The 27,881-nt window shown below is 39.4% G+C and overlaps 1 long non-coding RNA gene across 3 annotated transcripts; it reads right to left on the bottom strand.

The window, feature by feature from the left end:
- Positions 1–296: 296 nt before the first annotated feature.
- Positions 297–10,066, bottom strand: LOC107765454 (uncharacterized). 3 transcript variants are annotated; one of them, XR_001643437.2, is made up of 5 exons: positions 9,936–10,066; positions 9,358–9,471; positions 9,075–9,192; positions 8,561–8,649; positions 297–531 (listed from the first exon to the last, which is right to left on the bottom strand). It is a non-coding gene; the product is annotated as an uncharacterized LOC107765454 (long non-coding RNA). The 3 variants fall into 3 exon arrangements; XR_001643435.2 differs by having other exon boundaries at positions 8,561–8,656; XR_001643436.2 differs by lacking the exon at positions 8,561–8,649.
- Between the last annotated feature and the right edge of the window lie 17,815 nt (positions 10,067–27,881).

The raw sequence follows: 27,881 nt of genomic DNA on the forward strand, positions 1-27,881 counted from the left end.
TTCAAACTCACGGGTTTAGCCGTTTATTGCTTAATCACAGTGAATATGAAGGTTGACCTCCATGGTAGACAAATGACTTAACGTCAGTATTTTTACCTTATCAGGTCACCCTAAGGATTTCTATAGGTAAGCCTCCTTAAAATATGAGATTCGTAACCTTGAAAATACGCCAACAACACCAAATGTGACATGATTCAGTAAAAATTTAGATAGGAGATTTTAAGTTTCAACTCATGCGTCAATGTTGCAAAATGTACTGGTGGGAAACATTGTAGTGTTGCAGCTATGCAGATATCTACAGAAATAACTTGGATATCGTATTTGCATTCATCAAGTGCAAAATTCCAACCCTTTCAAGGAAACTACCCAACTCTTCATAAAATCCATCCAAAGGAACAAAACAGATGGACTGTACCAGATCTAACTTTCTTAGAAAAACAAAATAGGAAACCCACAGAGAGGAGAAAAAGAACTTGAAACTTCAAGATGATTCATCGCTCATCTCAATCGCCTCCATGCAGTAATAATTTCCTGTCACAAGCAGCAGATGATCAAAAAAGGGCAAAACAAACATGCAAAATAATCTAGCAGAAACAAAAATACAAACGGATAGAAACTAAGAGTCCAGCAAATGAAGTTCCCACAGTAAGCAACATACTGTAAAACCAAACAGTATAGGGAACCGGGTTCTCTATCTGTTCCCACAATAAATCGGCAGTAAATAAAGAACACGCGATATTTACGTGAAAAACTCCTTGCTCAAAGGATTAAAAATCACGACCTATCCTAGTAGGATTTCAACTCTACTAAACCGAGCAAACTTCAGTTTACAATCTATTGCAATCTAGGAATTAAACTCTCCCTCACCCCTTACAATAACTCTATTGCAAGCCCTTTGCAATAACTCTATCACAAAGTAACAAACTTGACTAACTCTAGTCAAGAAACTAAACCAAACAGTGGTTTAAATCTGTCCTACAAAGACACTTCTTGAAAGTAGTGTAGGATTACAAATGAAGAACAAAATAACAAAGACTCAACAAACCTAAGTACTTAAGATATCTTCAATCTTTGGATCTGGTCCTTGATGTTGCAACAACTTTGTTCTTGAGAGAGGTGTTGGCTAGCACTTGAGAGAATATTATCTCTTGATTTGCAAGTGTTAGGGCCATGGAATCCCTTGCCTCATGTTGATAATATGTGTGTGAGGTCATTGGGATGATGTTAGCAAATTTATGATACAAGGCATGCTCCATAAAGTGACTGATGCACTATTGCGTGTGCAGTGCAACGACTTTAACAGCGGTAAGGAGTTGACCTGTACTGTGACCGGAGGAACTGATCTCTATTTGTTTCCTCTGATGTTCCCTTATCTGATTTCATTGAGAATTGAACCAGATATCTGACTAGTTACTCTGAATGCAAGGGAACTAATTGTATTAAGTTCCTTATCTGGTTCTCTCATGAAGTTTGTCAAATCATCAAAATAAAAGATGCATAACTTATCAATTTCCCCCTTTTTGATGATGACAAACTTAGAATTGATATTCTCCCTGAGAACCAGATCTCCACATTGTTCCCCTTACAAATCAGCCATATTCCCCCCGAGAACCAGAACAAAGAAACTGATCACAACCGGTTCCTCGAGACTGTTTGGCAAATCATCAAAACACAAAATAGTATAACTTATTAATTTCCCCATTTTTGATGATGACAAACCCAAAATTGATGTTCCCCTTGAGAACCAGATTCCTCACATGTTCCCCTGCGGATCAGACCTATAATCAACATGTTATCAGCAACATTCCTCCTGCGAAGCAAAGCTATCTTTCATGCACAACACATTATATCAATTCAATTTTGTTTCTCCCCCTGTTGACATCTATGTAACTTCCCCTTTTGGCATCATTGAAAAGAATAACAGAAGAAGCACAACCAAAATGAAGTTCAACAACATTAACTCATGTCACTTGGGCAACACAACATAAATAATAACACGGACAACAAGTGAATGTCATTGCACAAAATAGAGTAATTGCCCATAGTAGAGTAATTATAACAAAAGCATAGTAGTTTCAATAATATATAATATGACAATTTAAACAACTAAAGTACCAATGTCATCAAAATAAGATACAGATTCGAGGGAATTTGGAAGGAGTGAAAGACATTGATCACTAGGCAGGAAGAAAAGTAAGGGGCTAAGGCCTTGATGAGCACGTCCATTCGTTTATTCACAATCCTTTGATCAATGATCATCTGCTCTCTCAGGTACTCCACCTGTTTCCTCAATCTTTCGTTCTCACCCTTCAACTTAGAATTCTATTCAGCGAAGGGTCCACGGGGACCTGGTTCTCTACCTATCTGAGCAGGCTGAACCATCAATCAGATCACCAAGAATCTCCCCAAACTTCTCCTCATCAAGAACAAACTCAGTCCCATGCACATATAACATCAGAGTATCACATACAACATAGAAGTTTTTACTTCTTCTTCATAAACGTTAGGACATGGAGGCACAAAAAGGTGATTCTATTTTTGGAACTCAACAATGTCAAGAAGCTCCTCCATTTTTCAACAATATCATAATCAACACTCTGCCTAACAACACTTTTTGAGACTTCAGACTCTTCTACCTCTCCAAACCCGATAACTCAATCTTTTGCTACTGTAAGGAACCAAGTTCCTCACTCACACTACCCTTTCTTTCCCTGAGCGGCCATGTCTCCCTATTCTTCTTCTTCTTCTTAATCTGTTCACCCTTATCATCTGTTGCATCTTTCTCAGCCAACTTTCTTTTCTCTATTTGTTTTTGGAATTCTTTCTCACAAGTAAAGATTTTTCCACTTCATTCTCTCTTCCACAATCACCACATCAGCCGGTCACACCACTTCATCATCAATCAACCTACTTTTCATCAATCCTTTTTACTGGATCGGAGGATCTTTTAAGCACAGAACTCAAGAGAAAAAGATCATCACCAGAATTAGTATCTTAAGAAGATTTAGGGACCAGGTCCCTCACTTAGTTCCCCCTTTTCCAGCACATTGACCAATTTCCCCATCCTTCAAGGCTTCTACAAACCCAACAACAATTTCAGCCTCACTCTCTAGAATATTAGATCTACCCCGTTCCTTTTAAGTTACAGTCGCATCAAAATCTACCAAAGACTTCTTGAGTTTCGATTAAGATGGAGTTAGGATTTTGGAAAGTGACAGAGTTGGGTTCACTTCTGGCATATTTGGAGAGAGGGATTCTTTTTGAGATAAGGTTGATTTGGTTTTGAAGAAAAGAATTGGTTTTGGTTGGGTGTGAGAGAAGGATTTTTTTTTGGGGCAACAGGTCAGTTCAGAAAGGTTTAACATTTTGGACTTCAAAAATTAAAAGGGAGGCGGGAATAAATTAATGACATGATACTTCAACAGTTTAAAAAGGCATATACGTATTGAAGAGACTACTAACATGAGTCACAAGAACCAGGTTCCTTGATGGTTTTTGAAAATTTGAGCAAAAACTCCTAGAATTGCAATGTCACTCATACTTGTTTTCTCCTAAAACTGCTATGTGTGTATACCCGTAACGGTATAGAATTGAGTTAGATGCCACCAGAAAAACACTTTTTGCATTGTACCTTTCCTTCTTTACATAGCCAATCATCGAGGAACCGGGTCCTTAGTTGAGCTTGATCAACCCTAACTCTAGACGACCTCTTTCAAAGTGTTCTCTGCTCAGTTCTTTGGTGAAGATATATGCTACCTGATCCTCTATCTTGCAGACCTTCATACAAATAAGCCCTTTTTCAACATTGTCCCTCAAAAAGTAATATCTCATATCAATATGCTTTGTTCCTTTGTGTTGTTCCGGGTTTTTTGCAATGTTTAGAGCACTTGTATTATCACACAACAATAGCATATAATATGTAAACACACCCAAATCTTCTAGTTGTTGCTTGATCTACATCAGTTGAGCACAACAAGAGGCAACATCCACATATTCAACTTCAATAGTAGAAAGAGCCACATGGTTTTGTTTCTTTGTACCCTTTGAGATCAAGCATGACCCCAGAAAATGTGCCATTCCAGATGTTCTCTTTTTGATCCACTAGATATCCAACATGATAAGCGATATTCGCTGGGCCAAGAGCACCCCCTCGAGTAAAAGCTTCCACGATCGATTGACCAAAATGATGATCCCAAATTACATGAGCAATAGGTCTTACATGTAAAGGGTCTTGTACCCACGACTCAAAATTTCCTTGCCAAGCTACATGAAACAGATTTCCGGAAGTCCACTGAAATATTATTGCTAGTTGACCGAAGTGAGAAGCAAAAATATTCTGATAAAGACGTTCCTCTTCCCCCTCATGTAGTCATCGGCCTTCCCCATCTCCCCCTCCCCCTCATCGCTTCTGGAGAAGCTGCGAGTTCATGAGCAAGTGAATGAAGGAGCCATGTTCCTAAAAAAAAGACCCTCTTTGTTTTCTTTTCTTCCCCTATCCCCAGCATCAACATATCCAATCAAGTCAAAATTATCTCCTGAAGGATAGAAGAGGACCAGAACCTACGTTCTCAAAAAAATTTGGCAGCTTCAAGTGAGATTCTTTTGGGCTTAATTGGAACCCAGAACACAACCCAACACTAAAAACAATATCGGGTTTGCTAACAGTCAAGTGCAGAAGAGATCCAATGATACGCCTATACATAGTTTCATTGACAGGAGAACCAGGTTCGTCTATGTCTAAACGAGTAGTAGTGGCAATAGCTGTATCTATGGTCTTAGCATTCTCCATCTCAAATCTTTTCAACAGCTCCATGAAGTACTTAAACTTCTGAATTTGAAGCACCATGTTCCTCCATATTTGAAACATCATTGACATCAACAGAATTATGACTTCAACTTATTTGGTTTGCATCAATGGTACCTAATGCAACATCAGAAACACTATGTTCAGCTTCAGTCAAGGTGATAGATAGACCAGGTTTCTTTGTGCCTTTTGGAGATTCTGCTGCATCTTCTTCATCGCGCTGCTTGACTTGACACATCGAATCAGTTTTTCCATTTGCAATATCTATAGCTTCACCAGAAGCATTTGTAAATTCTCCATCTTCATCTTCTTTGTTATGTGACCCTTTGCCACCACTGTTGAGAACAAAATATTTTGCATCCAAATGCTCTTAGGTAAGTCAGCTTGGGTTTTCTCCCATTGAGCAGTTCACAGAGAGACTTCTCAAGAAGGGACCTGATCATGCACTTGTTAATCAAGTAGCATGCGGTGTTGACTGCTTCAGCCTACGAACCAGGTCCTCCATAACCAACTTGTTCAGCAAATAAAAACTCGCATGCCCCAGTCGTCTATGTAATAACTCAGCATCATCATCAATAACACTTAGGCATGTTAGATCACATGGGAGAGTTTTGCCAATTTTGCCAAAACAAAAAATATAGCCCTTCTTGTCGTTTCCAAAGGACACACTCCCACTTTGGAAAACCCAGAGTGAGAGGAAATCACTCATTCTTCCAGTCATGTGCTTAGAGCAGCCGTTGTCCATATACCCTTTTTTGACTGCTACCTCTCACTTCAGCCTGCACACGAAATCACTGATTAGACTTAGGAACCCAATCCAATTTGGGTCTCTTACAATGATAGAACAGGCGAATCAAACTTCTTTTGCCCATGCAGGCAACACATATTTTCTTTTCAGGGAACCAGGTTCCTCAACAGTATGTCTCTTTTCAACAAAAACTTTATTTTTCTGCAAAGACTGAATTTTAGTTTTACAAGAGTCCTTGTAATAACCCGTTTGACCACAGTGAGTGCACAACCAATTATCAGCCACAGTTACATACTTTCTATGGGGATTATAGGAGGTTTTAGCCTTTTGGAACTCGATTCCTTGCTTGTTTCCACCATTACTCTTGTACATAGACGCTATTACATCAGAGAACCAGGTACATTTAAGTGACTTATCAAGATCATTTTTAACCCTTTTCAAATCCTCCTGAAATTGTCTATTCTTTTCAAGCTGAGCAACAAGACTTGTTTTAACTTTCTTAAGCTCAAGTTGAGCCTCACTAGTCACTTCTTTACCCTTAGTGTTGTCCATCCATTTTTTCGTTTGTTTTTTCAACAAGTTATTTTCTCTAGTTACTTCTTCCACTTGTTCCTTCAAGTCTACAATGGAAACTACCATATCATCCCTCTCTTGTTTTGTGCCACCAATTTCTTCTATTAAAGCATTTTTATCATTAATGAGGCTATGATATGCATCAATCAACATATTTGCTAAGGACATCAAATTTTTCTTAGAGTAAGTTTTCAAATTTCTTTGAACATCAAGAAAACTTACCTCATCATCATCATATTTGGCCATGAGTGCAAAGATTGACTCATATTCTGAAGATCCATTGTCAGCAACCATCGTAGATGTATCTCTTTGGTCATCTTCACCTTCAGATTCACTGAAGGAATCTCCCCAGTCAGCCAAAGCTTGCTTCACCATGTTGTTAGTCGTATCTCTTCTTTTGAACTTCCTGTCAGGGACCTAGTTCCTCTTAGCCGCCTTATCAGTGTTGGTTTTGTAATGATCCTTCTTATGAAGAGGACAGTCTTTAATGAAGTGTCCAGATTTTCCACGCTTATGACAACAATCATTTCCTTTGAAATTCCTGCTGTAACTTCCTTTCTTTGGAATCCCACCATTTTTTCGAATCATCTTTTGGAATCTTCGAGTGAGATACTCCATGTCAGATTCATCACTACTTGAATCCTTGTTGGCAGCCTTGAGAACCTCTTCTTTCAAGATCCTTCTTTCTCTTCATCTCATAAGTTTTGAGATTTCCCATAAGCTCGTCAATATTCAGCTTCTGCAGGTCTTTGGCTTCAGTGATGACATTAACCTTGCTCTCCCAGGAACCTGGTAGAACACTGAGTATCTTTTGGACCAGCTTGTTGGTTGGAATGATTTCACCAAGTAAATGAAGCTCATTGATTATGGAGGTGAAACGGGTATGCATCTCTTGAATGGTCTTATCCTCTTTTATTTTAAAGAGTTCATACTCAGTTGTACGCATATCTATTTTGGGCTGCTTTATCTGAGTAGTCCCTTCGTGAGCAGTTTGAAGAGCTTCCCAGATTTCCTTGACAGATTCACATGCCGAGATACGATTATACTCGTCTGGTTCAATACCACACACAAGAATCTTCTTCGCCTTGAAGTTCTTCCCAACAACTTTTCGGTCAACACCATTGTATTCTTTTCTTGTCTTTGGAACAGTCTTTGTTCCCTCTTCAACAGCCTTCATAGGGACAAAGGGACCATCACAAATCATGTCCCAAAGCTCGGAGTCTTCAGCCATAATGAAGTCATGCATTCTTGTTTTCCACCAACCATAGTATTGGCCGTTGAATCTTGGGGGTCTATAAGTTGATTGTCCTTCCTCGAAGTTTGGTGGAGCATCCATGATGAGGATCCTTTTTAGGTGTTAACCTTTTATAAAGAACCTGCTCTAATACCAATTGATAGAAACTAAGAGTCCACCAAACTGTATAGAGAACCAGGTTCTCTATCAGTTCCCACAGTAAGCAATAGATTGTAAAACCAAATAGTATAGGGAACCGGGTTCTCTATCTGTTCCCACAATTCGGCAATAAATAAATAACACGCGATATTTACATGGAAAACTCCTTGCTCAAGGGATTAAAAACCACGACCTACCCTAGTAGGATTTCAACTCCACTAAACCTAGCAAACTTCATATTACAACCTATTGTAATCTAGGAATTAAACTCTTAATCTCTCTCCCCTTACAATAACTCTATTATAAGCCATTTGCAATAATTCTATCACAAAGCAACAAACCTTAACTAACTCTAGTCAAGAAACTAAACCAAAAAATGGTTTAAATCTGTCATACAAAGACACTTCTTGAAAGTAGTGTAAGATTACAAATGAAGAACAAAATAGCAAAGACTCAACGAACCTAAGGACTTAAGATATCTTCAATCTTTGGATTTGTTCCTTGAGGTTGTAACAACTTTGTTCTTGAGAGAAGTGGTAGCTAGCACTTGAGAGAATATTTTCTTTTGATTTGCAAGTGTTAGGGACATGGAATCCCTTGCCCCATGTTGATAATGTGTGTTAGAGGTCATTAGGATGATGTAAACAAATATATGGTACAAGGGTGCAGTGCAGCGACTTTAACAAGATCATCGACAGATACCAAGTCATCCACAATGGTAAGCATGAATTGCAGCTTCTTTATACCATATGCAATGGGACAAGTTTTGCAGCAATAAAATGTCATAGTGGGTTAGGTGATTGTGCTACATAGTAAAATGCTTCAACAGTTTATAATGCAGTTCTTGAAATTCTGGCTAGACGAATGGTACTAAAAGATAGGATCCACATGCACTGGAGAGTGAAATGCTCAAAGATGCTGGAATTATGAAACACACACATGCCCCTCCCCTCCCCCAGTAAAAAAAAACTTTCTAGTGAGTAGTGAAACAGTAAAAGAAATACTCCTACAACATAACAATATGAATTAATATAAAACATACATGCTCCCCAAAACAATCCTTCCATCTGAACAGTTCTTCAAGCTTCTTCATATCAGTCTCATCATCCCATGGCTTTACATCCAAAAGAACTGAGGACTTGCCAGTTAAGTCAAACAAGTTTAAGAGAAAATGTCAGTTTTTACAAATTGGGTCGCTTCTTATATTATTTAAAACTCTGTTCTTACTGGCTTTAAAATCCTATTAAATCGTACCAGTGTGTTTCTTTAAACAAACACCAGAAACTCTTCATCCCTATCCAGTAAACAGGGCAGCCCAGTGCACTAAGCTCCCGCTATGCGAGGGGGTCCGGGGAAGGGCCCGGATCACAAGGGTGTATCGTACGCAGTGTTACCCTACATTTCTGCAAGAAGCTATTTTCACGGCTCGAACCCGTGACCTTCTGGTCACATGGCAGCAACTTTAACAGTTACGCCAAGGATCCCCTTCTCATCCCTATCCACTAGATGATACAAATACAAAAAGAAACTATTTGGATATACTGGTAATAACTTACATTCTTTATTCTTTCCAGAAGCCTTCAAAGCTGCAGCACGCTCTTCAGCAACTATTTTTTCCTCTTCAGTTTCCTCACTAAATAGGTCTACATCATCGTCATCCTCTACAACTGTGGCCTGGAATAACATTCACAATTACATCCAAACTAAAAAATAAGGAACCTTAGGTGGATCAAGTCAATCCAACATTTAACATGTTAGACCTTATTATACTAAAAAACAATTAAGAATATCTAAACCGATCACCAAAGAAAATAGAATAAACAAAGTTGTGGAACTTACGGGATTCTCAGAAGAGCATCGATGTGCGTATACCACCTAGATGCGTTTACGTATTCAGATGGTGGTGGTTTTGCTAGTGATGAATACTTGATATCATCCTTGGAAGCTTGGTACCTGAGCGTGGAACAAACAAAACAAATGCTTAAGGCATATAAAAAGACATAATCGATCATCAAACAGGATTTGGAGAACAATCACGCACCCAGTGATATAACTGCGGGTTAAGAGGTACTCATCAAGCTTCTTCAGACCAGAATCTGAGTTAAGATTGCAGAATGCAACAACCATTGCCGGACGATAATCTAAGTCTTTCTTCAATTATATAAGAAGATAACATTGCTACTTCATGACCGTCGAATGTAAAAATTCTTTCTTTACCCTAATTCTTATCTCTGCCTAAACTAACATTGCTTATTCGAAAATTGAGCTATGTTAACTCATCTATTTTCTTGAATATTTAATTATAGTAATTATTATGAAATGCAATTTATCATCCCAAATCATCCGTCTTATGAAACAGAGAAATAGAAATAATAACAATGTAAGATCTTTGAGAAAGAGATCGAGAGAACACTAACCACGATCCGACGATCAGGGGAGCTGCTATGCTATGGAGTCAAAGCTTAACCACCTAGGGATTCAGAATGTTTAGTGTGATAATGGGCTACAATTTTCATTGAACGATCTTGAGTTTTATGCTCAAATAGTCCCTTAAGTTTGAGAATATTTCTATTTGCGTTCCCATCCTATTATCATTAGTACATATGGTCCATTAACTTTGCAAAAATTCGTTCCTATATAATATTTGAAACTTATTTACCAAAATTATTTTAATTTTGTATATTACCCTCCCCAAATAAGGATTACTTACAAATTATATACATTCCACATTAAAAGGCTCTCAATCCATTATTAGTGCCTTCAATCAAGGGATTTAGTTACATCCTTTTCTTTTTTTCTCTCCTCTCTCCCCTCTTCTCTCCGGAACGAACTTATATTTAATTATGGAAACGGTCTAGTTGGATGAGAAGAGTCGTCATTTGGTCCCAGCTCCCAATGGTCCCCAGTTATTGCCATGAAAGTACTATCCATTAGGCAACAATTCAGTTAAAGTTGGAAGACAATATTTTTCGTACCAGCTGGTTAAGTTTTCATCCAAAATATTTAGCAATCAAATCCAATAGCAGCTTTCATCACAAAAATTCAAGGATTACAACACAACAACTGGGTTAGCAACAATTAACTTAAAAAAGATAGGAATTTTCAGCCCAAAAATTTTAAAGGGGAGAAATAATTCAATCATTAAAGTCGATTACTTCAATTGTCTCAGCATTTAAAGTCATTTTATTGGTGAAGTCGAGAAAGGAAACTAAAATTTGCAAAGTTTCAATTAAAAAATCTCAGAATATTCAACTTCAACTTTGAAATCTGCAATTTGTTAGTTGTTTTTGAGTGGGTGTAGTTGAAATTTATCGAAAATACTTGGACAAAGTCATATACAAAAGTTGAAAAAAAAATTGAAAGTGATTTGGATTGGTTTGAATCAAAATTCGTAACTGAAATTGGTTGAAAAATGTCTTTACGACACATGTATCTCAATTGATATCCATGTATATCTCATTTACGAATATAAATATATTATATATTATACAACTTATCTACAACGTTCATACATTATTTCTACCCAGATAAATACAACTACAACATCATATAACTTAAATACAATTTTTATACAATATGTATTTTGTATATATTTTGTATCTGATTTGTATATATTTTATTTGTGGTGTGTGCTTCTTCCTCTCTAAAATTCCAATCAAAGCTTACTCTCTTAATATAATTTTGATGCATATCAACAACTTTATGTAAAAAGATAGTATTGATAACTTAAATACAAATTTTATATAATGATTCATACATTATACAACTATTTTTCAACTTTCATACAATAACAACTCAGTATAATCCCACTAGTGGGGTCTGGGGAGGGTAGTGTGTACGCAGACCTTACCCCTACCCTGAGGTAGAGAGGCTGTTTCCAATAGACCCTCGGCATCCTTCCCTCCAAGAACTCCCCACCTTGCTCTTGGGGTGACTCGAACTCACAACCTCTTGGTTGGAAGTGGAGGGTGCTTACCATCAGAGCAACCCACCTTGTATTTCATACAACATTCAAATAAAAAACAAAATGTAACTTCAACATAATACAATTTATATACAATTATAATACAACTTTACTACAATTTCGTAAGTATATTGTGTCACGACCCAATTTCATCATAGGCCGTGATGGCATTCAATACCGTTGTTAGGCAAGCCAACACTGATAAATCTAGTGGTTTTCACTTTTAATATGTTTGCAAAGTGAATAACTTTCCTCATTGATAAAATTCTTAGAAATTTACTGATGTGAAGTAATTAAACAAAGGCAACTGAGTGCAAATCGAAGTCATAACAATAAATTCAAAATCATAAGTCTACTAGTGCATGCCAAGACCTGGTATCACAAGTGTGTGAGTTACTAGTAGAATATACAAAAGAATACTAGTTTACTGTCTCAAGGAAATAGACAGAAATATAAATCCAAAAGAGAGACTCCAGCTACTGTTGAACGGCTCAGAAGGGCAGCTCACCGTATAGTCTCGAGCTAGAAGTCAAGTGTGCGCGCCGGACTGGTAACCAGATGCACCTTCCTTAAATCCTGCACATAAAGTGCAGAAGTGTAGTGTGAGTACATAAACAACATGTACCCAGTAAGTATCTAGTCTAACCTCGAAGAAATAGTGACGAGGTGTCAACTTCGACACTTACTAAGGGTCAACAACATAATAATGTGAAGTTCTACTTAAGCATGTAATATACAATGATAATAGCGCTCAAAAATAGGAAGTAAGTAAGCAAATCCTTCTTTCAAGTGAGAATCAAACCATTTCTCTCATCTATTCCTTTAACCTTTCAAGTCCGTGAAGCATTATTAAATATAAAAAATGGATTTCGGTATCACTACGCACGAGTTATGCCGAGGACGTACGGCCCGATCTAAATATACATAATAATATACTGTGCACTGTCGAGGGTCGAGCAGCCCGAACAATCTAATATATCAATAAATCCTGCCGAGGCGAACGACCCGCTCCCATGAGAGTAGTGGAAGTTTACCCCGCTCGTGGAATATATTTGCGAAGCGGTTGAACATATAATTTCTCAATTCATCGTAGTATTTCTCAACTCCTTTCTAAAAATAAGAAATTCAACTTGGAGCTTTAAAAATTGAAACCCTCAACTTCCGCTGTAATCCAACAACTAGTAAGCATAAACAAGCAACAGTAACAATAAAGCATGGCGTAAGCCTAAATCTACCCAGACATAAGCATGAATAGTAGCTAAGCACTGACTCTCTTCACATCGTGCGTACGTAGCTCCCCTCCCCCCCTCCCCCCCCACATACACACACAATTAGAAGTACATATTGATTAAGTTCACTTATGGGGTTAATTCCCTCTCACAAGGTTAGAAAAGAGACTTACCTCGTCTCAAAGCCTACTTCCCAAGAATGCGCTCATACCCTCAAGTCGGTGCCGAATCAATCCAAACTAATCAAATAATATACAAACTAATCAATACGTGCTCAAGAAGTCGTACTCCAATTATTAAAGAGGTTACCCAACCCTAAATGCAAGATTCTAAAATTTTACCCCTAGGCCCACCTGCCCGAATTCCGAAAATTTTTGAAGAAAGTTGTTACCCATAACCTTAGAAACATAAATATATGATTTTTCACTAAGTTCCATAACCATTTTCGTGGTAAAATCTTATTTTTATCAAAACCTAGATTTTTCATCTTAACCCACAACTTCTACAAATTTTCATGTTAAAATCTACCTATAATCTATGTATTAAACTCACATTAGGTAGAAATTACTTACCTTGAAAATCTAGGTCGAAATCCCCTCCTTAAAATCTCTCAAATCGCCCAAGAGTGAAAAATAATGTGCTAGAAATGGCCTAAGTCTCGCATTAAATGAACCCTTCTGCCTAGCGATTTCCGCACCTGCGGCAAAATCCCCGCAGGTGCGTATTCCTCTCACCTGGCCAGGCTCCGCATCTGCGGACCATTGGGGCCACTTCTGCGAGCCCATCCGCTCCTCCGATCAGGTCCCTCGCACTTGCGGTCACGCAGGTGCGCCAAATGTTCCGCATCTGCGGTGGCTGGGATGCCCTTAATGGTTCGCTTCTGCGACTCTTGGCTCGCACCTGCGGTTAGCCAAGCGCAGGTGCGATTATGACAGAATTGGAGCTTCAGCAGCTGCTCCAAACTTCCAACTTGGTCCGAGCCTCATCCGATTGACACTCGTGGCCCCGCCCGAATATACCAACAAGTTTGGAATCATAAAACGGACTCGCTCGAACTCTCGGAACGCCTGGAACAACATTAAAACTAAGAATTGCACCCCAAAACCAATTGAATTAAACTTATGAACTTCAAGTTCTTCAATTTACTCCCAATGCGCCGAAACATACTTAAACTACTCGGATTGACACCAAAATTTGCGTGCAAGTCTTAAATGAAATTACAGAGCCATCCCCATTCTCGAAATTCCATTTGAATCTCGATATCACCAAAACCTGCTCCAAACCAAATTGAAAGAACTTCTAAACCTTCAATGAACCAACCTTCACTATTAGGCGCTGAAACGCTCCCGGTTCATCCAAAACCTGATTCGAGCATACGCCCAAGTCCGATATCATCATACGAACCTATTGGGATCGTCAAATACTGATTTCGAGGTCGTTTACTCAAAATATTTACCGAAGTCAAACTTAGCCTTTTAAGGCCAACTTAAGGAACCAATTATCCCGATTTCAACCCGAACCCTTCCAAATCTCAAACTAACTACCCCCGCAAGTCATAAAACAGTAAAAGCACATACATGGAGTCTTATTTAGGGGGAATGAGGATATAGAAAGAAAAACGACTGGTTGGGTCGTTACATTCTCCACCTCTTAAACAAACATTCGTCCTCGAATGGGTCTAGAATCATACTTGGAGTGCTGAACAAGTGAGGATTTCTGCTCCGCATATCCTCCTCGGACTCCCAGGTCGCCTCCTCGACTAGTTGGCCCCTCCACTGAACCTTTACCATGAAAATCCTCTTGGATCTCAACTGGCGATCCTGCCTATCAATAATGGCAACTGGCTCCTCTTCATAACCCAAACTCTTATCTAGCTGAATCGTGTTGAAGTCTAACATATGTGACAAGTCAGGATGATACCTCCGGAGCATAGACACGTGGAAAACCGGATGAACTCCTGATAGACTGGGAGGCAAAGCAAGCTCATAAGCAACCTCCCCTACTCGCTTTAACACCTCAAATAAGCCTATAAACCTTGGGCTCAACTTGCCCTTCTTCCCAAACCGCATGGTTCCCTTCATCGGTGAGACTTTCAAGAGAACCTTCTCGCCTACCATGAATGATAAGTCACGCGCCTTCTCATCCGCGTAACTCTTCTATCGGGACTTGGCTATGCGAAGTCTCTCCTGAATCAACTTTACCTTTTCCAAGGCATCCTTCACCAAATCAGTACCATACAACCTAGCCTCGCCAGGCTCAAACCACCCAATGGGAGAACGACACCGCCGACCATATAAAGCCTCGAATGGAGCCATCTCTATGCTAGACTGGTAACTATTATTGTAAGCAAACTTGGCCAAGGACAAGAACCGATCCTACTATCCTTCAAAGTCAATCACACATACTCTGATCATATCCTCCAATATCTGAACTGTCCGCTCCGACTGTCTGTCGGTCTGTGGATGAAATGCTTGTGCTGAGCTCTACACGGGTCCCCAATTCACTATGTATTGCTCTCCATAAATGTGAAGTTAACTGAGGACCTCTGTCTTAAATGATGGAAATAGACACACCATGCATCCGAACTATCTACTGGATATAAATCTGGGCCAATCTCTCTAAAGTATATGTAGTCATCACATGAATGAAGTGTGCTGACTTGGTCAATCTGTCTACAATGACCCAAACTGCATCAAACTTTCGCAAAGTTTGTGGCAACCCAACTACGAAGTCCATAGTAATTTGCTCCTACTTCCACTTAGGTATAATGATCTACTGGTTCAGACCTCCAGGCATCTGGTGCTCATACTTAACCTGCTGGCAATTTAGGCATCCATCTACATACTCAACTATGTCTTTCTTCATCGCCACAAATAGTGTTGCCTCAGGTCACGATACATCTTCGTATCACCTGGATGAATGAAATATCGAGAACTGTGCGCCTCTTCTAGAATCCTTTCCTTCAAGCCATCGACATTAGGAACACATAGACGACCCTGAAGTCGCAGGTCACCATTCTCGCCAATAGAAACCTCCTTGGCACTACCCTGTAGTACCGTCTCTTTGAGAACCAACAGGTGCGGATCATCAAACTGTCGAGCCTTGATTTGCTCCAATAGTGAAGACTGGGCAACGACGCAAGCAAGAACTCGCCTGGGCTCTAAAATATCTAACCTCACAAGTCTGTTATCCAAGGACTAAATGTCCAAGGCTAGTGGCCTCTCCTCTGCTGAAATGAATGCCAAGCTACCCATACTCTCTCCTTCCTGCTCAAGACATCCGCGACTACATTCGCCTTGCCTGGATGATAAAGAATGGTGATGTCATAATCCTTCAGTAACTCAAGCCATCTATGATGCCTCAAATTGAGATCCCTTTGCTTGAAACAAATACTACAAACTGTGATGATCAGTGTAGACCCCACAAGACACCCCATATAGATAATGCCTCCAGATCTTAAGAGCATGAATAATCGCGGCCAACTCCAAATCGTGCACAGGATAATTCTTCTCATGGGGCTTCAGCTGACGTGAAGCATATACAATAACTCGCCCCTCCTGCATCAATACACAACCCAAGCCAACATGTGAAGCATCGCAATACACAATATACATCCCAGAACCGGAAGTCAACACAAGGACGGGTGTTATGGTCAAAGCTGTCTTGAGCTTCTAGAAGCCCGCCTCACAATCATTGGACCAATGAAACTGAGCACCCTTCTGGGTCAATCTAGTCAAAGATGCTACAATAGATGAGTAGCCCTCCACGAACCGGCGATAATAATCTGCTAACCCCAAGAATCTTCTTATCTCAGTCGCCGAAGTAGAACGAGGTCAACCCTGATCTGCCTCAATCTTCTTGGGTCTTGATACCACATGCCCCAAGAATGCCACAGAATCTAGCCAAAACTTGCACTTGGAGAACTTAGCATATAGCTTCTGTTCCCGTAAGGTGTGAAGCACCACTCTCAGATGCTACTCGTGCTCCTCCATGCTACGTGAGTAAATCAAAATATCATCAATGAAGACAATGACAAACGAATTAATATAAGGCATGAACACCCTGTTCATCAAGTCCATAAACGCCGCTGGGGCATTAGTCAAGCCGAAGGACATCACTAGAAACTCATAATGGCCATATCTAGTACGGAAAGCAGTCTTCGGAACATCGGAGTCCCGAATCTTCAACTGATGGTACCCTGATCTCAAGTTGATCTTGGAGAACACCCTAGCACCTTACAACTGGTCAAACAAATCATCAATATGTGGCAACGGGTACTTGTTCTTAATGGTGACCTTGTTCAATTGACGGTAATCAATGCATATCCGCATAGTCCCATCTTTCTTATTCACAAATAATACTGGTGCACCTCAAGGTGATACACTCGGTCTGACGAACCCCTTGGCTAGCAACTTCTCAAGCTGTTCCTTCAACATTTTTAGTTCTTTCAGAGCCATATGGTACGGTGGGATAGATATAGGTTGGATACCTGGAGCCAAGTCAATATAAAAGTCGATATCACGATCCGGTGGCATGCCTGGAAGATCAGAAGGAAATACATTGGAGAACTCCAGACTACCGACACTGAATCAATCATTGAAGACTCTGTGATGGTATCTCGAACATAGGCTAGATAATCCAAAACAACCATTCTCGACCATATGTCGAGCCTTCAGAAAAGAGATGACTTGACTAGATGTGCTGATAGATGAACCCTTCCACTCCAACCTCAGCAACTCTGGCATCACTAAGGTAACAGACTTGGCATGGCAATCAAGGATGGTGTGATATGGAGATAGACAGTCCATGCCCAGGATGACCTCTAAATCAGTCATATCAAGCAACAGAAGATCTGCTCTAGTCTCGTAACCACAGAATATGACCACACAGGAGTACCCAAGGACTCACGAGGAATATCCAGAAGGTGAACAAACAGAGATGGCAGATACGAATAGGTAGATCCTAGATCAAATAATACTGAAGCGTCCCTACCGCAGACAATGATAATACATGTGATCACGGTATCTGAGGCCACTGCATCTGGTCTGGTTGGAAGAGCATAAAATCTGGTTGGAGTTCTATCTGGCTGGCCTCCGCCTACCTGACCTCCACCTTTGGGATGGCCCCTACCCACATGCCCTCCGCCTCTAGGCGGCCGGATGGCCGGTGCAGTTACTGGAGTTGTGATCATGGGCTGCTAACCCTACTACACTGCCTTGCCCCGAAATCTGGAGCAATGCCTCTTCATGTGACCAGGATCCCCGCACTCATAACAACCTCTCGGAGCGGTGTACTGCTGCCCTGAAGTATGACCCTGATGGCCTGAATACCCACCGGAAGAACCCTGGATAGATGGTGAGCGATATGAACTCTCTGGTATGGCACTAAAGTAGGCACTGGAAGAACCCTGATCACCGGAGTACCCATTGGAAGAACCTGAATAGCCGGTGGCTGGTAAGAACTCTCCGGCATAGCACTGAAATAGGGTCGTGCTGGAATACCTCGAGGAGGTGGTGGTGCTGAATATGGGGGCCTGCTGGGCTGATCCCTCCCAAAATGACCTCTGCCCCCACCTGGGGCACCTCTGAACTCTCCAGAAAAACGAGACCTCTTGTCCCACTGCATCTTCTCTCTACCCCTCTGACGGTAACCCTCAATCCTGCGAGCAATATCCACCACTAACTGATAGGGAGTCCCCATCTCAACCTCCCGAGCCATGCTAGCCTGAGTACTAGAGTGCAGCCCCGTAACGAACCTCCGTACTCGCTCCGCCTCAGTATGAAGTATCATAAGTGCATGGCGAGACAACTCAAAATATCTCGCCTCATACTCGGTCACTGACATCTGACCCTGCTCGAGCCGCTCAAACTGACACCGCAACTCTTCCCTCTAGGAGGGTAGGATATACCTATTGTAATGACCCGACTTGTCATTTTAAGAATTTACGTTCCATTCGGTGACTTAAGGTTTCGAGCAGCTTTGAAATGTGTATTATGACTTGCGAGGGTGGTCAAGTTTGATTTTCGGATGATTTAGGATTTAATTGAAAGAACAATTCTTGTTTTGGAAGCTTAAGTTGAAATAATTGACCGGATAGTGAATTATGTGTAAACAACTCCGAAATAGAGTTTTGATGGTTCCAATAGCTCCGTATGGTAATTTTGGACTTAGGAGCGTGTCCAGAAATTTTTTTGGAAGTCCGTAGTGGAATTTTGCTTGAAATGGCAAAAGTTAAATTTTTGGGAAGTTTGACCGGGGAGTTGACTTTTTTATAACGGAGTCGGAATCTAGTTCTGAATTTTTTTTAGATTTATTATGTTATTTATGACTTGTGTGCAAAATTTGAGGTCAATCGGAATTGATTTGATACGTTACGGTGCAAAATATAGAAGTTGGAAGATTTGAAAACTCATAATTCGATTCGATGCGCGATTCGTAATTTCGGCATTGTTTGGCATGGTTTAAAGCCTCAACTAAGTTCGCATTGTATTTTAGGACATGTTCGTATATTTGGTTAAGGTCCCGAGGGCCTCGGGTGGATTTCGGAAAGTTAACGGAATGGATTTCGGACAAAAGGAGCTGCTGGAATATTTCTGCTGCAGAAGTTGTTTTTGGACATCAACTGGTACAATCATAGAGCTAAATTTGGAAGCTTATATCTCGAAATTTATAAGGAATATAAAAATTTTCAAAACATGAAAGTTGTAGACCTTTGATTCTAGTTTCCAGAAAGTTAAACCATTCATCATTGGATATTTGTACATAAAGTTATGGTCAACTGAATGAAGATTAGTAAAGCAATTTCGCTAGAAATTTCAGATGCGTGGAGCCTATTTTGGAAGCTTATATCTCAAAATCTATAAGGAATCTGGAAATTTTCAAAACATGAAGATTGTAGCCCTTTGATTCTAGTTTCCAGAATGATAAACCATTTATTATTCGGACATTTTTACAAAAAGTTATGATTGCTTGACTGAAGCTGGTACTGCAGTTTTTGGCTACAGCAATGTGCATCGCCAGAAATTTCTTCTGCACAGGGCTGAATTTGGGAGCTTATATCTCACAATTTATAAGGAGTTGGGCGATGGGAAGAATATAAAAGTTGTATCCCTTTGTATCTAGTTTCCAGAAATTTAAACCGTTTGGCAGTTAGAGTTGAGTACAAGAAGTTATGGTTGATATACTACAGGCTGTCGGGGAAGAGTTTTGGAAGAGTTTGATGTTTTCAGCATAAGAATGTAATGATCCAAAGGTTCATTTTTAGTTCTAGAGATCGAAATTTGATTTTGAGACTTTCAAAATTTTTAAAATGAATTATAGGAGTGATCTGGAAAGTTTGGTCTAATTTCATCAAGTCGCGATTGGATTTTTAGCGCAAAATATGAGTTAATTGTTTAACGAGTGAAATTAGTATCGCATTGAGCAAATAAGCTCCAAATTGAGTTTCCATTGAACGACTAGGTTCATATTATTATTTGTGACTCATAGGAACAAGAATCGTCGAATTTCGAGTTCGTATGATGGAGTTAGAACCTTTTTAGTGAAAAAATAACTGTTTGTGCAAGCAAGTTCTGGTGTGAACTTCTAGTGGCGAAAAATAGAATTTTAGTGACGAAAAATTGACTTTTAGTGACGGATGGGCAGAATCTTAAGGACCAAAAATGGTCATTTCCTTTATTTCGTTTTTGGATTTTTGGAGCACAGTTCTTGGGCGATTTTGAGGATTTCTTCACGACCTCGACTTGGGTAAGTGTCCTATATCCAAAAGTGATTATATTTCATAAATCCATGGTTATATTCATCATTTATTTCGTATTTAAATGGAAGAAATCAAGATTTTTGCAAAACCTTTCAAGAACGAAAATTTTAGATTTGGAGGTCGAGTTATTATCGGAATTTGATAAAATTAGTATGGGTGGACTCGTAATTGAATGTGTTATCGGATTTTGTGAGTTTCGTCGGATTCCGATATGTGGGCCCCACGGGCGAGTTTTGACTAAAATTTCGGATTTTGTTGGAAAATTAGTATTTTCATATGGAATTAATTTCTATAATTAGTATTCAGTTAATTGAATTAATTTGGTTAGATTTGAGCTGTCCGGAGTTCAATTCAAGCAAGAATGCGATTTTGAAATATCGGCCTAACTTCAAAAAGGTAAGTATATTGCCTAACCTTGAGTGGGGGAAATTCCCCTTAGGCATTGAGTCTTATGTGCAATTTGTGTGATTGAAAATCATGTACGCGAGGTGACGAGTACGTACTTGGTTTATATGTGCAGATTACATTGGTTAAAATCCTTAGACTCTTTTATGTATTAAATTGGAAATTATTGGCACTTATTAAATCCTTTAATTGTCTTACCTAAATCCTTGTTTTGTTGGATTTATTTTTATATGATGATTTGGTGTGATTGCCACCTTGATTTTTATATGAAATATTATTTTGTTGGCTTGTTCACTCCCAGATATATATGTTAAGATTTTGTGCACATTATGGTCGAGCCATGAGCTTCTTATTGTGGAAAAATAATGTATTATTGATTTCTGTGGAAAGTTGTAATATTTAATACTTTATGTGTAATTTGTGATATATTGTAATATTTGAGCACTTTATGTGCAATTTGTGATATGTTGTAATATTTGAGCACTTGATGTACAATCTGTGATATGTTGTAATATTTGAGAACTTGATGTGCAATTTGTGATATGTTGTAATATTTGAGCACTTGATGTGCAATTTGTGATATATTGTGATATGTGAGCACTTGAGGTGCAAGTTGTATTATGTTGTGATATTTGGGCACTTGAGGTGCGATTTGTGAAATATTGTGATATTGATACGCATGCGGTGATATAAGGTCAGGGTGTTGAAACGCATGCGGTGAGATAAGGGTGGCTTGAAACGCGTGGCTAGTAGGGGAACTACTAGAAGTCATGCGGTGTGATAAGGGTGGCTAAAACGCGGGATGCTATTTCGGAAAAAAATAATTTTTAAAGAATAAAATGTGAAGGATCCCGCGGTGATATAAGAAAATGAGATATTGTCAATTTATTTATGATTTGGGACTACGAGGCGGTACGAGTGCCATGTTGATATTTCTTTATTTATGTTCTTGTCTTGGGTGATTTTATTTCATTTAATATGTACATTCTTGTCTTCTTCCGTGGTGTACTAGTTGACTTTATTATTATGTATTTTGTGCTCCTAGTTATATTGTGTTGGCTTTGGCTTTTTAGCACGAGACTCTGAAGAAGTATATTTCTGTTTTTTCTTACTGATTTTCGATGATTGAGTTAATTTAAATAAAAAAAATTATTATTATGTTTTAAATTAAATAGTTTTACATCCAAATCAGTAGTTTATCTGATGCTTTAACCTAAGTGCAATGTTATTTTCTTCACCCAAATAATTTCTAAAATAAATTTATTTCTTTGTTGATTTAAAAATTATAAACTCACTTTAGTGGAAATAAATTGATCATGTGGATCTTATATACATTGATATTATTGGCACGTGAGTTGTCCGTGCAGTTGTGATAGAAATATGGGCACGAGGTACTGTGAAAATATGGAAGTGGGTTGAGACCCGTATTTTTATGATTATGAAATGAGGTGTCACAAGGTAACTTTTATTTGAAGGAATTATATTCCAAAAATATTATTTGAAAGAATTATAGTTGAAAGAAATTTATTTGAAGGGAGTATATTCGAAATATATATTTATTTGACAAGGTTATATTCTAAAGATTTTTATTGAAAAACTTATATTTGAAAGATTTATACTTAAAGTACTTACATTGGAAAGACGTATATTTGAGGGACTTGATTGATTGATTGTATTTGTGTTCCTTATTCGTTTGAACAATATTTATGGTGTTCTTGTTGTTATTATACACTGCACAAGTTAATTGATTAGTGAGTGTCTTGACTGTACCTCGTCACTACTCCACCGAGGTTAGTCTTGATAATTACTGGGTACCGACCGTGGTGTACTCATACTACACTTCTACGCATTTTGGTGTAGAGCCAGGTATTGGAGATATCGGACTCGGGCAGAGTTAGTGTGTTGATCGCAAGGATTCAAGGTAGAGCTGCTTGGTTATCACAGTCCCTTGGAGTCTTTCCATTTTATTGTACTGTTAATTATTATTCGAACAATATTGTATATTCAATCATTGAGATCATTTCATAAATTCAGTTAGAGTTTGTGACTCAGTATTATCAGTCTTGGGAGGTTTTTAAAATTATTTTCGTTGTTGGTTTCGACACGTGTATTAAATTATATCTTTATCAAAAAAAGGGCTTGAATTGTAATTGTAATCGGCTTACCTAATCTTAGAGACTAAGTACCATCACGACGCCTGTGGTGGGATTTTGGGTCATGTCACCTGTCCAGGAATAGGCATGTGAACTGATCCCAAGTCATAGGAGGAGAATCTGCTAGTCTGCCAAGAAGATAAGCCTTCCACCACCTACGTGCACTGCCCCCTAACTGAAAGGTAGTGAAATCCACCCCGTGAGACTCCAATATGTTCATGTTGTGCAGTTTATCCCTGCACCTATCAATAAAGTCCTGGGGATCCTCATGTCGCTCACCCCCAAAGACCGGAGGGTGAAGCCTAGTCCATCTGTCTAAAAGCTTATGCGGCTCACCGACCGCAGCTGGTCTAGGCTCAGGTACGGCCGCTGCAACTGGTTGGGCCCCGCCTACGGGTAGTGTACTCGAGGTCTGATATACGACAGCTGCATGCCCAGGTGCCTGAGCAGTAGGGGTCTGTGCTCCCCCTCCCGCCTGAGATGTGGCTGGGTCTGCTGGAAATAAACCAGCCTAGGTCATAGAATCCATGAACCGTAACATACAGCCCATGACCTCCTGAAAACCCGGTGCTAACGTGAAATCTACGGCGGCTGGCTCTGCTGCGGGCACCTCGCCCTGCTTCTCCATAATGGGATCCTTCACTGGCTCCGCTGGCGGTGTAACTGGGGCAACTCTAGGACGTTCTCGCCCCCTACCTCGGGCTGGTGCCCTCCCCCGGCCTCTGCCTCGGCCTTTAGCCACAAGGGGAGCAGCCCCTCCCTGGTCTGGAACGTCTGCTGCATGCGTTCTCACCATCTGTGAGAGAATTAAAGGAAGAAACGTAGTACACCATCAATTGCATGATAAGAGATGAACAAAGAGTAGTTTCCTAACACCCTATAGCCTCTCGAAGATAAATACGGACGTCTCCGCACCGATCCGCAAGACTCTATTAGGCGTTCCCATAACTTGTGAGACCTACGTGAACCTAGTTCTCTCATACCATGTTGTCACGACCCAATTTCATCATAGGTCGTGATGGCGCCCAACATCGTTGTTAGGCAAGCCAACACTGATAGATCTAGTAGTTTCCACTTTTAATATATTTGCAAAGTGAATAACTTTCCTCATTGATAAAAATTTTAGAAATTTACTGTTGTGAAGTAATTAAACAAAAGCAATTGAATGCAAATCGAAGTCATAACAATAAATCCAAAATCATAGGTCTACTAGTGCGTGCCAAGACCTAGTGTCACAAGTGTGTGTGCTACAAGTAGAATATACAAAAGAATACTAGTCTATTATCTCAAGGAAATAGACAGAAATATAAATCCAAAAGAGAGACTCCGGCTGCTGCTGAACGGCTCGGAAGGGCAGCTCACCGTGTAGTCTCGAGCTAGAAGTCAAGTGTGCGCACCAGACTGGTAACCAGATGCACCTGCCTCAGATCATGCACATCAAGTGCAGAAGTATAGCGTGAGTATGTAAACAACATGTACCTAATAAGTATCTAGTCTAACCTCGAAGAAGTAGTGACGAGAGGTCGACTTCGACACTTACTAAGAGTCAACAATATAATAATGTTAAGTTCTACTTAAGCATGTAACATACAATGATAATAGCGCTCAAAACATGAAGTAAGTAAGCAAATCCTTCTTTCAAGTGAGAATCAAACCATTTCTCTCATCTATTCCTTTCACCCTTCAAGTCCGTGAAACATTATTAAATTTAAAAAGGGATTTTGGTATCACTATGTACGAGTTATGCCGAGGACGTACGGCCAGATCCAAATATACATAATAATATACTGTGCACTGCCGAGGGTCGAATGGCCAGAACCATCTAATATATCAATAAATTCTGCCGAGGCGAACGACCCGCTCCCATGAGAGTAGTGGAAGTTTACCCCGCTCGCGGAATATATTTGCGAAGCGGTTGAATATATAATTTCTCAATTCCTTTCTAAAAATAAGAAATTCAACTTGGAGCTTTAAATGATGAAACCCTCAACTTCTGCTTTAATCCAACAACTAGTAAGCATAAACAAGCAACGGTATCAACAAAGCATGGCGTAAGCCTAAATCTATTCGGACATAAGCATGAATAGTAGCTACGCACAGACTCTCGTCACATCGTGCGTATGTAGCCCCCCTCCCCCCACAATTAGAAGTACATATTCATTAAGTTTACCTATGGGGTTAATTCCCTCTTACAAGGTTAGAAAAGAGACTTACCTCGTCTCAAAACCTACTTTCCGGTTCAAGAATGCGTTCACACCCTCAAGTCGGTGCCGAATCAATCCAAACTAATCAAATAATATACAAATTAATCAATACGTGCTCAAGAGTACGGATTTCAATTATTAAAGAGGTAACCCAACCCTAAATGCAAGATTCTAAAAATTCACCCCCGGGCCCACGTACCCGGATTCCGAAAATTTTTGAAGAAAGTTATTACCCATAACCTTAGAAATATAAATATATGATTTTTCACTAAGTTCCATAACCATTTTCGTGGTAAAATTTTATTTTTATCAAAACCTAAGTTTTTCATCTAAACCTACGATTTTCACAAATTTTTCATGTTAAAATCTACCCATAATCTATGTATTAAACTCACATTAGGTAGAAATTACTTACCTTCAAAAGCTAGGTCGAAATCCCCTCCTTAAAAGCTTTCAAATCGCCCAAGAGTGAAAGAAAATATGCTAGAAATGGCCTAAGTCCCGCATTAAATGAACCCTTCTGCCCAGCTATTTCCGCACCTGTGGTGCCTTGGCTACATCTGTGGTCCCGCACCTGCGGCAAAATCCCCGCAGGTGTGCATTCCTCTCACCTAGCCAGGCTCCGCATCTGCGGACCATTAGGGCCGCTTCTGCGATTCCATCCGCTCCTGTGATCAAGTCCCTCGCGCCAAATGTTCCGCATCTGCGGTGACGGGGTTGCCCTTAATGGTTCGCTTTTGCGGCTCTTGGCTCGCACCTGCGGCTGGCCAATCGCATGTGCGATTATGACAGAACTGGAGCTTCAACAGCTACTCCAAACTTCCAACTTGGTCCAAGCCTCGTCCGATTGATACTCGGGGCCCCCAGGGCCCCACACGAACATATCAACAAGTTTGGAATCATAAAAACGGTCTCGCTCGAGCTCTCGGAACGCCCAGAACAACATTAAAACTAAGAATCGCATCCCAAAACCAATTGAATCAAACTTATGAACTTCAAGTTCTTCAATTTACTCCCAATGCACCGAAACATACTTACACTACTCAGATTGACACTAAATTTTGCGTGCAAGTCTTAAATGACATTACGGAGCCATCCTCTCTCTCGAAATTCCGTTTGAACCTCGATATCACCAAAACCCGCTCCAAACCAAATTTAAAGAACTTCTAAACCTAAAATGAACCAACCTTCACTATTAGGCGTCGAAACGTTCTCGGGTCATCCAAAACCCGATTCAAGCATACACCCAAGTCCGAAATCATCATACGAACCTATTGGGATTGTCAGATCCCGATTTCGGGATCGTTTACTCAAAATATTGACAGAAGTCAAATTTAGCCTTTTAAGGCCAACTTAAGAAATCAATTGTCCCGATTTCAACCCGAACCCTTTCAAATCTCAAACTAACCACCCCCGTAAGTCATAAAACAGTAAAAGCACATACGGGGAGTCTTATTTAAGGAAGGGGGTTTTAGAAAGCAAAATGACCGGTCGGGTCATTACATATTGTATGCCATGTGTTCTTCTTCTTCTTCTTCTTCTTCGAGTTTCAATATGAAATTCAGCCAAAATTAAGTCTAATCTTCACCAAAACACCCTCAAAATTGAGATATAAACTCCAAATAGTATTCTTAATTGTTTGCAAGAACACTCATTTCAAACAAATAATGGTTTTTGAAAACCCAAATTCGATTTCAAAGCTTCAAAACTTATTAATGGTTGTCAATGGTGGGGAGTCAAATACCTTCAAAATTTATTGATTGACAATTTCAATTTGAACACCAATTGTGCAACATGAAAGGAAATTGCTAAGTTAATACGATTGAAATCTATTGATGAATTCCATTAAAACTCTATACAACAAGAAAGCTTAAAAAACAGAGAATATCAAATGAAGAAAAATTGGGGAAAAAACAAAGAAGGAGAGTAGAGAGAGAGAGAGAGAGAGAGAGAGAGAGAGAGAGAGAGAGAGAGAGAGAGAGAGAGAGAGAGAGCAAGTATAAAGGGATAAGAAAATAACTGATATTCCTTATTTAATTCCTAATATAAAGGGATAATCATTGAAAACTTATTTGTATATAATTGGTAAATTGTATATGACCATGTAGTTAAATTGAATCTTGAGTAGGGAGGGTAATAAGGTTTCAAATAATGTATAGGAAGGTAAAAATCCCAAATAAAAATAGTGTTATGAAATATTAAATTATGATGGATGTCCATAACTCCTAAATGAATAACACCAACTACTCTTCTCATTTATCTCCATAACTCTCACTACTCCAATACTTATGGTTGTAACTCTCATACCTCCATAATCTCCCTCATGATCTTCCTACATCATCTCAAATACTTAATGCCATGCTTATGGTATTCTTTTGTATACCTCTATGTAATATTATAAATATAGGATGAGAAGTGATATTGTACACACTTGAATATGGAAGAAATAAGAATCTCTCATCTCTTTCCCCTCTATATCTCTTGTCTATTTTATTATTTTGTATTGTTACCTTGAGCATAGTTTCTTAATACGTTATCCGTACGACCTCTAACCAAAGTGAAAGATAACCCATTTCATGATGGAACTATGAAAAACCAAAAACCTTGAATCAATTTGGTTGAGCCAATGAATACCTCGATTTTCGTATG

This window comes from Nicotiana tabacum, chromosome 4 (genome assembly GCF_000715075.1).
Source record: "Nicotiana tabacum cultivar K326 chromosome 4, ASM71507v2, whole genome shotgun sequence".
NCBI classification, from domain to species: Eukaryota; Viridiplantae; Streptophyta; class Magnoliopsida; order Solanales; family Solanaceae; genus Nicotiana; species Nicotiana tabacum.